Source organism: Hyperolius riggenbachi, chromosome 7, assembly GCF_040937935.1.
Source record: "Hyperolius riggenbachi isolate aHypRig1 chromosome 7, aHypRig1.pri, whole genome shotgun sequence".
NCBI classification, from domain to species: Eukaryota; Metazoa; Chordata; class Amphibia; order Anura; family Hyperoliidae; genus Hyperolius; species Hyperolius riggenbachi.
The window spans coordinates 222,086,761-222,100,916 of NC_090652.1; positions in this window are offsets into that span (position 1 = coordinate 222,086,761).

Sequence of the window (14,156 nt, forward strand, 5' to 3'; positions counted from 1 at the left end):
CAGTATGAGTGTAGGCAGGTAGGTCCCCTCCAGTATGAGTGTAGGCAGGTAGGTCCCCCCAGTATGAGTGTAGGCAGGTAGGTCCCCCCAGTATAAGTATAGGCAGGTTGGATTCCCCAGTATAAGTATAGACAGGTAGGTCCTCCCAGTATAAGTATAGGCAAGTAGGTCCTCCCAGTATAAGTATAGGCAGGTAGGTCCTCCCAGTATAAGTATAGGCAGGTAGGTCCTCCCAGGATAAGTATAGGCAGGTAGGTCCTCCCAGTATAAGTATAGGCAGGTAGGTCCTTCCAGTATAAGTATAGGCAGGTAGGTCCTCCCAGTATAAGTATAGGCAGGTAGGTCCTCCCAGTATAAGTATAGGCAGGTAGGTCCTTCCAGTATAAGTATAGGCAGGTAGGTCCTCCCAGTATAAGTATAGGCAGGTAGGTCCTCCCAGTATAAGTATAGGCAGGTTGGATTCCCCAGTATAAGTATAGGCAGGTAGGTTTTCCATGTATAAGTATAGGCAGGTAGGATTCCCCAGTATAAGTACAGGCAGGTAGGATTCCCCAGTATAAATATAGGCAGGTAAGTGCTCCCAGTAAAAGTATAGGCAGGTAGGTCCCCCCAGTATAAGTATAGGCAGGTAGGTCCCCCCAGTATGAGTGTAGGCAGGTAGGTCCGCCCAGTATAAGTGTAGGCAGGAAGGTCCTCCCAGAATAAGTATAGGCAGGTTGGATTCCCCATTAAAAGTATAGGCAGCTAGGTCCCCCCAGTATAAGTATAGGCAGGTAGGTCCCCCCAGTATAAGTGTAGGCAGGTAGGTCCCCTCCAGTATGAGCGTAGGCAGGTAGGTCCCCCCAGTATGAGTGTAGGAAGGTAGGTCCCCCCAGTATGAGTGTAGGCAGGTAGGTCTTCCCAGTATACGTATAGGCAGGTAGGTCCACCCAGTATAAGTATAGGCAGGTAGGTCCCCCCAGTATAAGTATAGGCAGGTAGGTCCCCCCAGTATGAGTGTAGGCAGGTAGGTCCTCCCAGTATAAGTATAGGCAGGTAGGTCCCCCCCAGTATAAGTATAAGCAGGTAGGTCCCCCCAGTATAAGTATAGGCAGGTAGGTTCCCCCCAGTATGAGTGTAGGCAGGTAGGTCCCCCAAGTATGAGTGTAGACAGGTAGGTATTCCCAGTATACGTATAGGCAGGTAGGTCCTCACAGTATAAGTATAGGCAGGTAGGTCCCCCCAGTATAAGTATAGGCAGGTAGGTCCTCCCAGTAAAAGTATAGGCAGGTAGGTCCTCCCAGGATAAGTATAGGCAGGTAGGTCCTCCCAGTATAAGTATAGGCAGGTAGGTCCTTCCAGTATAAGTATAGGCAGCTAGGTCCTCCCAGTATAAGTATAGGCAGGTTGGATTCCCCAGTATAAGCATAGGCAGGTAGGTTTTCCATGTATAAGTATAGGCAGGTAAGTGCTCCCAGTAAAAGTATAGGCAGGTAGGTCCCCCCAGTATAAGTATGGGCAGGTAGGTCCCCCCAGTATGAGTGTAGGCAGGTAGGTCCGCCCAGTATAAGTGTAGGCAGGAAGGTCCTCCCAGAATAAGTATAGGCAGGTTGGAGTCCCCATTAAAAGTATAGGCAGCTAGGTCCCCCCAGTATAAGTATAGGCAGGTAGGTCCCCCCAGTATGAGTGTAGGCAGGTAGGTCCCCTGCAGTATGAGTGTAGGCAGGTAGGTCCCCCCAGTATGAGTGTAGGCAGGTAGGTCTTCCCAGTATACGTATAGGCAGGTAGGTCCACCCAGTATAAGTATAGGCAGGTAGGTCCCCCCAGTATAGGTATAGGCAGGTAGGTCCCCCCAGTATGAGTGTAGGCAGGTAGGACCTCCCAGTATAAGTATAGGCAGGTAGGTCCCCCCAGTATAAGTATAGGCAGGTAGGTCCCCCCCAGTATAAGTATAGGCAGGTAGGTCCCCCCAGTATGAGTGTAGGCAGGTAGGTCCCCCCAGTATAAGTATAGGCAGGTAGGTCCCCCCAGTATAAGTATAGGCAGGTAGGTCCCCCCAGTATAAGTATAGGCAGGTAGGTCCCCCCAGTAAAAGTATAGGCAGGTAGGTCCCCCCAGTAAAAGTATAGGCAGGTAGGTCCCCCCAGTAAAAGTATAGGCAGGTAGGTCCCCCCAGTATAAGTATAGGCAGGTAGGTCCCCCCAGTATAAGTATAGGCAGGTAGGTCCCCCCAGTATAAGTATAGGCAGGTAGGTTCCCCCCAGTATGAGTGTAGGCAGGTAGGTCCTCCCAGTATGAGTGTAGGCAGGTAGGTCTTCCCAGTATACGTATAGGCAGGTGGGTCCACCCAGTATAAGTATAGGCAGGTAGCTCCTCCCAGTAAAAGTATAGGCAGGTAGGTCCCCCCAGTATGAGTGTAGGCAGGTAGGTCCGCCCAGTATAAGTGTAGGCAGGAAGGTCCTCCCAGAATAAGTATAGGCAGGTTGGATTCCCCATTATAAGTATAGGCAGGTAGGTCCCCCCAGTATGAGTGTAGGCAGGTAGGTCCCCTCCAGTATGAGTGTAGGCAGGTAGGTCCCCCCAGTATGAGTGTAGGCAGGTAGGTCCCCCCAGTATGAGTGTAGGCAGGTAGGTCCACCCAGTATAAGTTTAGGCAGGTAGGTCCCCCCAGTATGAGTGTAGGCAGGTAGGTCCCCCCAGTATGTGTGTAGGCAGGTAGGTCCCCCCAGTATGAGTGTAGGCAGGTAGGTCCTCCCAGTATAAATATAGGCAGGTAGGTTCCCCCCAGTATGAGTGTAGGCAGGTAGGTCCCCCCAGTATGAGTGTAGGCAGGTAGGTCTTCCCAGTATACGTATAGGCAGGTGGGTCCACCCAGTATAAGTATAGGCAGGTAGCTCCCCCCAGTATAAGTATAGGCAGGTAGGTCCCCCCAGTATGAGTGTAGGCAGGTAGGTCCGCCCAGTATAAGTGTAGGCAGGAAGGTCCTCCCAGAATAAGTATAGGCAGGTTGGATTCCCCATTATAAGTATAGGCAGGTAGGTCCCCCAAGTATGAGTGTAGGCAGGTAGGTCCCCTCCAGTATGAGTGTAGGCAGGTAGGTCCCCCCAGTATGAGTGTAGGCAGGTAGGTCCCCCCAGTATGAGTGTAGGCAGGTAGGTCCACCCAGTATAAGTTTAGGCAGGTAGGTCCCCCCAGTATGAGTGTAGGCAGGTAGGTCCCCCCAGTATGAGTGTAGGCAGGTAGGTCCCCCCAGTATGAGTGTAGGCAGGTAGGTCCTCCCAGTATAAATATAGGCAGGTTGGATTCCCCAGCATAAGTATAGGCAGGTAGGTCCTCCCAGTATAAGTATAGGCAGGTAGGTCCTCCCAGTATAAGTATAGGCAGGCTGGATTCCCCAGTAAAAGTATTGGCAGGTAGGATTCCCCATTATAAGTATAGGGAGGTAAGTAATAATTATGAGTTTGGCAGTGGAATAAGACCGTGAAACATACAAAGCCCAATCAATAATTACTAAAAAACGCACACAGAAATACTGATAAATGTTTCAAATGACATATCAAAATTTATTAAAGAGGGTTAAACTAACATATAAAGTTTACCATTAAAAAGCACATAGGATGGCCACCCCGTCACGACTCATCCATCCCAACACACACACCACAAACCGCAAGCATCCGCCGGCATCTAGCATTGAGCTATGATCACATAATCTATATTTGCACTAGAGAACCGGTCACAAAAATTGGCGATAGATGATGTCAAGGCCAGACTCCCAAATCAGAGATTGCACAGAGCACAGTTCAATTATATATAGCTTGAAGGCAGCAAGCCAGTGTAGGACAGTCAGAACACAGGACCATAAAGGAGCATGCACAGATAAATGCAGGAAAAGCAAGCTTGGCAGAGCAAATATAGCGTCAGCATAAAGGCATTATTCATGCGCATGGCAGTGCCTCAGCTTTGCAGCAGAGAGCATCACACAAGTCTTGTCTCACCACGTCCATAGAATCCGGATGCGTGCTCAGTGTTTGTGCATCTTACCACATGGATGAAAAGGATGGTCTCCGTGTGTCCTGAGGCTGTGGCAAGTGTCCATCCAAGCCAACCATGATCTGTGATGTAGGGATCAACAGTCCAAGCAGAAACTGACTCTGTCGGCTCGATCGGTCAGCGTGCACGGCGGTGGGCCCTGTTGCAGACCTGCGGCGTGCGGAAAGGTGAAGGTCGGGACGGTGTGGCGTCCCATGCAGGAGGCGTGCAGCTCCCCCGACGTTTCGACGGCTTCCAGCTTTCTCAAGGGGGCGTGGTTTAGGCAGGTAAGTCCCCCAATTATGAGTATGGGCAGCTAGGTCCCCCCAGTATAATTATAGGCAGGTAGGTCCCCCCAGTCATGGGCGTCCGCAGAAAATATGTGTGGTCATGAACCAGAATGTGGGTGTGGTCGTGGGTGGAGACAAGTTTACATGAACTAAGCAATGGTGCGACATTAGATTAGGACAGTGGTGGCGAACCTTTTGGAGGTCGAGTGTCCAAACTGCAAAGTCACTTTACTATCACAAAGTGCCAACAGCAATTTAAACTAAATTCAAACGTTTTAACTCATACATGAACATTATGGAAAATTAAGTTGAAAATAAACTGTGAAGATAAACAATTTCATCCATCGTACTCCTGAAAAAATTATTCATTTTTTTAGAACCTCCCAGTTTCATTTTCTGTTTTAAAAAGCGGAAAAAGTAGGTTTAATGCTATTGTCTCATATGATGATGATTCAGCTCTTTTCATAGTCTCGCAGTTAGCAATCATGTGACCCCCAACAAGACAAATTCAGCAATCATGAGCCCCCCCCCCCCATCAAGACAAATTCAGCAATCATGAGGCCCCCCCCCCCCCATCAAGACAAATTCAGCAATCATGAGGCCCCCAACAAGACACATTCAGCAATCTTGAGGCCCCCAACAAATCATGAGGCCCCCAACAAGACAAAGTCAGTAACCATGAGGCCCGCAACAAGACAAATTCAGCAGTCATGAGGCACATAAATAGACAGCTTTTCATATAAATAGGCAGAATGCCCCCTTAATATGTAGACACCTCTCACCTGGCAGCAGTTCCCCAAAATACACTCAATCTGACAGCAGTGGTTCCCCAAAAATAGGTAGCCCCAGGTCTATAGGTGTCCCCAGAATAGGTGGCCAGCGGTATAGATGTCCCCAGAACTGGTAGCCAGGGGTAGAGATGTCCCCAGAACAGGTAGCCAGGGGTATATGTGCCCAGTATATGTAGTCAGGGGTATATGTGCCCAGTATATGTAGGCAGGGGTATATGTGCCCAGTATATGTAGGCAGGGGTATATGTCCCCAGTATATGTAGGCAGGGGTATATGTCCCAGTATATGTAGGCAGGGGGATATGTCCCAGTATATGTAGCCAGGGAGATATGTCCCAGTATATGTAGCCAGGGGGATATGTCCCAGTATATGTAGGCAGGGGGTATATGTCCCAGTATATGTAGGCAGGGGGTATATGTCCCAGTATATGTAGCCAGGGGGATATGTCCCAGTATATGTAGCCAGGGGGATATGTCCCAGTATATGTAGGCAGAGGTATATGTCCCAGTATATGTAGGCAGGGGTATATGTCCCAGTATATGTAGCCAGAGGGATATGTCCCAGTATATGTAGCCAGGGGGATATGTCCCAGTATATGTAGGCAGGGGGTATATGTCCCAGTATATGTAGACAGGGGGTATATGTCCCAGTATATGTGGGCAGGGGGTATATGTCCCAGTATATGTAGCCAGGGGGATATGTCCCAGTATATGTAGGCAGGGGTATATGTCCCCAGAAAAAGTAGCCAGGGGGATATGTCCCAGTATATGTAAGCAGGGGTATATGTCCCAGTATATGTAGCCAGGGGAATATGTCCAAGTATACGTAGGCAGGGGTATATGTCCCCAGAAAAAGTAGCCAGGGGGATATGTCCCAGTATATGTAGGCAGGGGTATATGTCCCAGAGTATGTAGGCAGGGGTATATGTCCCAGTATATGTAGGCAGTTGTATATGTCCCAGTATATGTAGGCAGGGGGTATATGTCCCAGTATATGTAGCCAGGTGGATATGTCCCAGTATATGTAGGCAGGGGTATATGTCCCAGTATATGTAGGCAGGAAGATATGTCCCAGTATATGTAGCCAGGGGGATATGTCCCAGTATATGTAGGCAGGGGTATATGTCCCAGTATATGTAGGCAGGGGTATATGTCCCAGTATATGTAGGCAGGGGGTATACGTCCCAGTATATGTAGGCAGGGGGTATATGTCCCAGTATATGTAGGCAGGGGTATATGTCCCAGTATATGTAGCCAGGGGGACGCCCATGCCCCCAGTATGAGTGTAGGCAGGTAGGTCCCCCCAGTATGAGTGTAGGCAGGTAGGTCCCCCCAGTATGAGTGTAGGCAGGTAGGTCCCCCCAGTATGAGTGTAGGCAGGTAGGTCCCCCATTATAAGTATAGGCAGGTTGGATTCCCCAGTATAAGTGTAGGCAGGTAGGTCCTCCCAGTATAAGTATAGGCAAGTAGGTCCTCCCAGTATAAGTATAGGCAGGTAGGTCCTCCCAGTATAAGTATAGGCAGGTAGGTCCTCCCAGTAGAAGTATAGGCAGGTAGGTCCTCCCAGGATAAGTATAAGCAGGTAGGTCCTCCCAGTATGAGTGTAGGCAGGTAGGTTCCCCCAGTATGAGTGTAGGCAGGTAGGTCTTTCCAGTATAAGTATAGGCAGGTAGGTCATCCCAGTATAAGTATAGGCAGGTAGGTCCTCCCAGGATAAGTATAGGCAGGTAGTTCCTCCCAGTATAAGTATAGGCAGGTAGGTCCTTCCAGTATAAGTATAGGCAGGTAGGTCCTCCCAGTATAAGTATAGGCTGGTAGGTCCTCCCAGTATAAGTATAGGCAGGTAGGTCCTCCCAGTATAAGAATAGGCAGGTAGGTCCCCCCAGTATGAGTGCAGGCGGGTAGGTCCGCCCAGTATAAGTGTAGGCAGGAAGGTCCTCCCAGTATAAGTATAGGCAGGTTGGATTCCCCAGTATAAGAGTAGGCAGGTAGGTCCACCCAGTATGAGTGTAGGCAGGTAGGTCCCCCCATTATAAGTATAGGCAGGTTGGATTCCCCAGTAGAAGTATAGGCAGGTAGGTCCCCCCAGTATGAGTGTAGGCAGGTAGGTCCCCCCAGTATGAGTGTAGGCAGGTAGGTCCCCCCAGTATGAGTGTAGGCAGGTAGGTCCCCCATTATAAGTATAGGCAGGTTGGATTCCCCAGTATAAGTGTAGGCAGGTAGGTCCTCCCAGTATAAGTATAGGCAAGTAGGTCCTCCCAGTATAAGTATAGGCAGGTAGGTCCTCCCAGTATAAGTATAGGCAGGTAGGTCCTCCCAGTAGAAGTATAGGCAGGTAGGTCCTCCCAGGATAAGTATAAGCAGGTAGGTCCTCCCAGTATAAGTATAGGCAAGTAGGTCCTTCCAGTATAAGTATAGGCAGGTAGGTCCTCCCAGTATAAGTATAGGCAGGTAGGTCCTCCCAGTATAAGTATAGGCAGGTAGGTCCTCCCAGGATAAGTATAGGCAGGTAGGTCCTCCCAGTATAAGTATAGACAGGTAGGTCCTTCCAGTATAAGTATAGGCAGGTAGGTCCTCCCAGTATAAGTATAGGCTGGTAGGTCCTCCCAGTATAACTATAGGCAGGTAGGTCCTCCCAGTATAAGTATAGGCAGGTAGGTCCCCCCAGTATGAGTGCAGGCGGGTAGGTTGCCCAGTATAAGTGTAGGCAGGAAGGTCCTCCCAGTATAAGTATAGGCAGGTTGGATTCCCCAGTAGAAGTATAGGCAGGTAGGTCCCCCCAGTATAAGAGTAGGCAGGTAGGTCCACCCAGTATGAGTGTAGGCAGGTAGGTCCCCCCATTATAAGTATAGGCAGGTAGGTCCCCCCAGTATAAGTATAGGCAGGTAGGTCCTCCCAGTATAAGTATAGGCAGGTAGGTCCTGCCAGTAAAAGTATAGGCAGGTAGGTCCCCCCCCAGTATGAGTGTAGGCAGGTAGGTCCCCCCAGTATGAGTGTAGGCAGGTAGGTCCCCCCCAGTATGAGTATAGGCAGGTAGGTCCCCCCAGTATGAGTGTAGGCAGGTAGGTCCCCCCAGTATGAGTGTAGGCAGGTAGGTCCCCCCCAGTATGAGTGTAGGCAGGTAGGTCCCCCCATTATAAGTATAGGCAGGTTGGATTCCCCAGTATAAGTATAGGCAGGTTGGATTCCCCAGTATAAGTATAGGCAAGTAGGTCCTCCCAGTATAAGTATAGGCAGGTAGGTCCTCCCAGTATAATTATAGGCAGGTTGGATTCCCCAGTATAAGTATAGGCAGGTAGGTCCCCCCAGTATAAGTATAGGCAGGTAGGTCCTCCCAGTATAAGTATAGGCATGTTGGATTCCCCAGTATAAGTATAGGCAGGTAGGTCTTCCCAGTATAAGTATAGGCAGGTAGGTCCCCCCAGTATGAGTGTAGGCAGGTAGGTCCCCCCCAGTATGAGTGTAGGCAGGTAGGCCCCCCCAGTATGAGTGTAGGCAGGTAGGTCCCCCAGTATGAGTGTAGGCAGGTGGGTCCCCCCAGTATGAGTGTAGGCAGGTAGGTCCCCCCCCCCCAGTATGAGTGTAGGCAGGTAGGTCCCCCCATTATAAGTATAGGCAGGTTGAATTCCCCAGTATAAGTATAGGCAGGTAGGTCCTCCCAGTATAAGTATAGGCAAGTAGGTCCTCCCAGTATAAGTATAGGCAGGTAGGTCCTCCCAGTATAAGTATAGGCAGGTAGGTCCTCCCAGTAAAGGTATAGGCAGGTTGGATTCCCCAGTATAAGTATAGGCAGGTAGGTCTTCCAAGTATAAGTATAGGCAGGTAGGTCCTCCCAGTATAAGTATAGGCAGGTAGGTCCTCCCAGGATAAGTATAGGCAGGTAGATCCTCCTAGGATAAGTATAGGCAGGTAGGTCTTCCCAGTATAAGAGTAGGCAGGTAGGTCCTTCCAGTATAAGTATAGGCAGGTAGGTCCTCCCAGTATAAGTATAGGCAGGTAGGTCCTCCCAGTATAAGTATAGCCAGGTAGGTCCTCCCAGTATAAGTATAGGCAGGTACGTCCTCCCAGTATAAGTATAGGCAGGTTGGATTCCCCAGTATAAGTATAGGCAGGTAGGTCTTCCCAGTATAAGTATAGGCAGGTAGGTCCCCTCAGTATGAGTGTAGGCAGGTAGGTCCCCCCAGTATAAGTGTAGGCAGGTAGGTCCCCCCAGTATGAGTGTAGGCAGGTAGGTCCCCCCAGTATGAGTGTAGGCAGGTAGGTCCCCCCAGTATGAGTGTAGGCAGGTAGGTCCCCCCCAGTATGAGTGTAGGCAGGTAGGTCTCCCCAGTATGAGTGTAGGCAGGTAGGTCCCCCCAGTATGAGTGTAGGCAGGTAGGTCCCCCCAGTATGAGTGTAGGCAGGTAGGTCCCCCATTATAAGTATAGGCAGGTTGGATTCCCCAGTATAAGTATAGGCAGGTAGGTCCTCCCAGTAAGATAAAGAAAACAAGAGCGCACCGCTGGTGCAATAACGTTTTTTTACTACAATCAATCGCGCTGATAAAAGTTGAACTTACAATGTTTAGGAATTCAATGCGCTTGTCAGGCCTGCCGTCTATCCACTCCTATGTCCCGCGCTTGGCCAGAGCAGCGGGATACGTTGGTGTCAGCGTGGGAGTCGGAGGCGGTGGGCGGAGCCTGGGCGCGGAGATGCCGTCTGACGTCACAACGTTTCGGCGTAGACCACGCCTTCATCAGGTGACGTCAGCGGCAAAGACGGCAATGCTTTATACTCACGTGAGTGGGTGGTGGCAGCAACACTGCCAACTATTGGCTGTGTCTAAATGGGCGTAAAATGTTATTACGAGCGGCGGTGTTAAAACCACCTGTATATGTGGGATGCCTATGTCTGGGCAGCATCCTATTTGCTGTCGCTGTAAAATCAAAACTTTATTTAAAAAACTTTATTTAAAAAACTTTATTTAAAAAATGTTGGAATTTAGATATTTAAATGTTTGATGACATTGGGCGATTAGATAAACGGTGGATAAGGGGATGGAAATAAAAATATAAATAAATATAATATGTACACATAATAGGACAATTGTTCAGAGACCTTAGTTGTATCCATTGTCCTGTCTCATAAAAATAAATGAATTAAAATTCCCCGACTGTCTCTCGTCTAGGGGACCCATTCCGCTGGGGTTACATGGGCAAATCCACCAGCGGAAAAAGATCCAATAACGGAGCAGTACGATATGCACAAAGAGAAGTAAACCTAGTCGGTGTGTCTGGTGGGTGTATACCATTCAGTGGACCCTGATCCAGTCTTAAAAGGAAAAAGGGGATGTTAGAATGTAAAATGAAATTTATAATAAAGGATAGCAATGAGAGTGTACACTACATTTTCGTGGGCATGCACTAACAAGCAGTGCTGTCATGGGCAATAGACCTAAAGCGATTGGTGGAGTAGCTCCCTTATTTTGATTTTATAATACAATTGCCAGCATCAATCAAAACCTACATAAGGTCTCGACACAGTGTTGGCGATACACCCTGCACACTCCTGAAACTGGCTGTCTGTTACCGGATGGTGGGTTGGATGGTACCGCCTGTATAAAGGCCTCTGCTCAGCTGGCACCTATATGTGGCCATACCCCTATTAATTATGACCCGTCCATGACTTTATCAATGGGCTGGTGTACCTGTCTGTATTAATTGAGCAGTGTGGAAGTGGGGATGGCCGTATACATGGGACCGCAGTAGGTAAACCGTGATTCCTGCAACATATATTAAAATGCGACCATACAGTTGCATGTGGGCTAATTATGGCGAAGCTGGCAATGGTGTGTGACAGTACGTACTGTAGAGGAGTGGCTAGAATCAGATTAACCCCAAAAAACAGTGGAAGGGACAAACGGTCGGGGGTCAAGGGGGTACAACCCAGCTCATAAAAACCCAGGAGTGGAGAGACGACTACCTGCAATTACAAATACATTGCAATATTATATTATAGTATTGAATTAATGGTTATAGAGGGGAAGGTGGGGAGATGGAAAGGGAGGGGGATAAAGGGGGAGGAGGGGGCGAAGAAGGGAGAGGAAAACAGAGGGGAGAGAGGTATGGTACAGGAAGGTCGAGGGGGGAAGGGGGAGGGATGACCACGGGGGAGAAGGGAAGGGGCGGATGAAACTGTCCAAATTAAGGCCATGCCATTGCCCTTTACTCTTCCCTATCATTCCTAGATGTTCATTGGAGGAAACTCCGTACTTCGAGGTCTTCATTAAGTCCTTTAGGTGCAAGAGTGTTGAGTTTGAATATCCAGAAAGTTTCCTGTTCACAAAGTTTCTTATACCGTAGACCTCTATACAGGGTAGATGGAATACTCTCCAGGCCTAGGATCTTAAGGCCGCTGGGGTCCGATTGGTGACACTTAGCAAAATGCCTGGGTACACTATGTTTCTCAGATTTTGCAAGTATATTGCATTTGTGCTCCCCCAGTCTCTTTCTAAGAGGCCTCGTTGTTCTTCCTACATATATTTTTTTGCAGGAGCATATTAATACGTATATAACGAACTCGGTGGCACAGTTAATAAAATGTTTAAGTGGTACGAATCCTCCATCCGGGTTTTTGAGTTGTTTTGCCCCATGCATGATAAAGGAACAACACCCACAACGTGATTTCCCGCACCTGAAGTTTCCCACAATCCCAGATTTCAACCATGTTTGTGGGGGTTCTTGCTTTTTATTACTCGGTGCGATCTGGTTCTTAAGAGACCGTGCTCTCTTGAATATTACTTTCGGTGCTTCTGGCATGGAAGGTTTAAGTAAGGGATCTTGCAAAATGATCGGCTAGTTCTTTTTAATTATGCTCTGGATGCGTCGTGAGCTTTCTGTGTAGCCTGTGACAAAAGTGGGTAATGAGACTTTTTCTATGGGGTCCTTTGATTGGTTTTTTCTTTCATTACTTCTGAATTATTTTATTGCCGAGCTAATCTGAGCTTCTGGATATCCTTTTTCTATAAATTTCTCAGCCAGCTGTGCTGCTTGTCTATTGTAATCATGGTCCTTAGTGCAATTCCTCCTAAGGCGACAGAATTGACTGCGTGGGATATTCGCTACCCATTTGGGGTGGTGACAGCTGGCAGCATGTAAGTATGAATTTCCAGCTGTTGGTTTAAAATGAGTTTGTGTGCAGATGCGGGATTGATCATCAATAAATAGCTCCAGGTCTAAAAAAAACTAGTTTTTCTCTATCAAAAACTGACGTGAATTCAAGGCCAGTAAAAGTAGCGTTGCAGTAATTCACAAACTCGTCAAACTCTATTTTTGTGCCATCCCAAATTATTAGAATGTCGTCAATATAACGAGTGTACAGGATTAAGTTCTTTCTAAACTTATGGTTAGACCAGATATATCGATTTTCCCAGTGGGCCATATATATATTGGCAAAACTGGGGGCAAATCCTGCCCCCATCGATGTTCCACAGATCTGTAGGAAGTATTGATTCATATATGTAAAATAGTTGTGTTTTAGGGCAAATTCCAATAGGTCCAAAATGAATGCAGCCTGTTGTGAATTGAAGGCATCCTCCTTCATCAAAAAGTGTCTGACTGCCTCTATACCTTTATCATGTGGGATGCAAGTGTATAATGAACATACATCCAAAGATGCCCACGAGTAGCTCTTTTCCCACTGGTATGTTTCCAAGATTTCCAACACATGCATCGAGTCTCTTGTGTAAGCCTCCGTGTGCTGGACAATCGACTGCAGGAAATGGTCAATATAATCAGATACAGGGGATAAGATACCCCCCATCCCGGCTACAATCGGCCGCCCTGGTGGTGAAGATTCATTTTTGTGGATTTTGGGGATGTGATAGAAATAAGGAACTAGTGGATTGGAAGGAATTAGGAACCTGTGTTCTTCTTCTGTTGTGATTCCCAAAAATAATAAAGAGATTGTTATTCGCCAGGCTGATAAAGGAGGCAGCATAGTCATACAAGACTTTGCAAAGTACCAGGAGGAAGGAAACAGATTGTTGGATGATATGGGGTGAATGGAAGATATAAATACGCCACACTGCCACCGCCATAAAAATTCACATGCAAAAGTCTTCTATAACATGAAAAATACTTGTCCACCGCCATCTGTAAGAAAAAAGAAGAGAGACAAAACAAAAAAGAGATACCAACTTACATGCATTAACACATACAATAACAGATATACAATACTACATATGGAAAGCACACAAAGTGTTCTGTAGAAACAGATTATTTATATATGCATACATATTATACTGGAAAATTGAAAAAAAAAGTCAGACAGAAAGCGTAAGAAAGTTGCAAGGAGAAAGAACAAATACATGTTATAACAAATCCGATGCCAAACTCTTCTTCAAAATTAAAAACAATGGTGCATGAGCCAGCCTGGGGCCCCGGGAACTGTCACTGCCCGGGGCCCCAGTACCAGCATCTAACACCATATGTGAGCGCAGCCAAACCACTGGAGCTGCCACCCCCAAGGCCTGTCTCCTGCTGCTCTAAAACTTACCAAACACACAAATGGAGAAACTCACTCCCAAACAGTTCTCTGCTGCTTTATAAAGCCTGCAGGCTGCTTATAAGCCAATGAGAAGTGAACACATATATTACACCTAGCTTGCAGTGATTAATCAAGCAGAAGCTGAGCAAGTCAGCCAGTCAGTTGGAGAGGGCTTCAGTTGCATATAGACAATGGCTATATGACCAGCAGGGGGCACCAGCGTGCAGGATATTCCCTCTCATCTGCCCCCCTCCTAACTAAACTGCATGGGATACTACAATAAAATTAAAAACAATGGTGCATGAGCCAGCCTGGGGCCCCGGGAACTCTCACTGCCCGGGGCCCCAGAACCAGCATCTAACACCATATGTGAGCGCAGCCAAACCACTGGAGCTGCCACCCCCAAGGCCTGTCTCCTGCTGCTCTAAAACTTACCAAACACACAAATGGAGAAACTCACTCCCAAACAGTTCTCTGCTGCTTTATAAAGCCTGCAGGCTGCTTATAAGCCAATGAGAAGTGAACACATATATTACACCTAG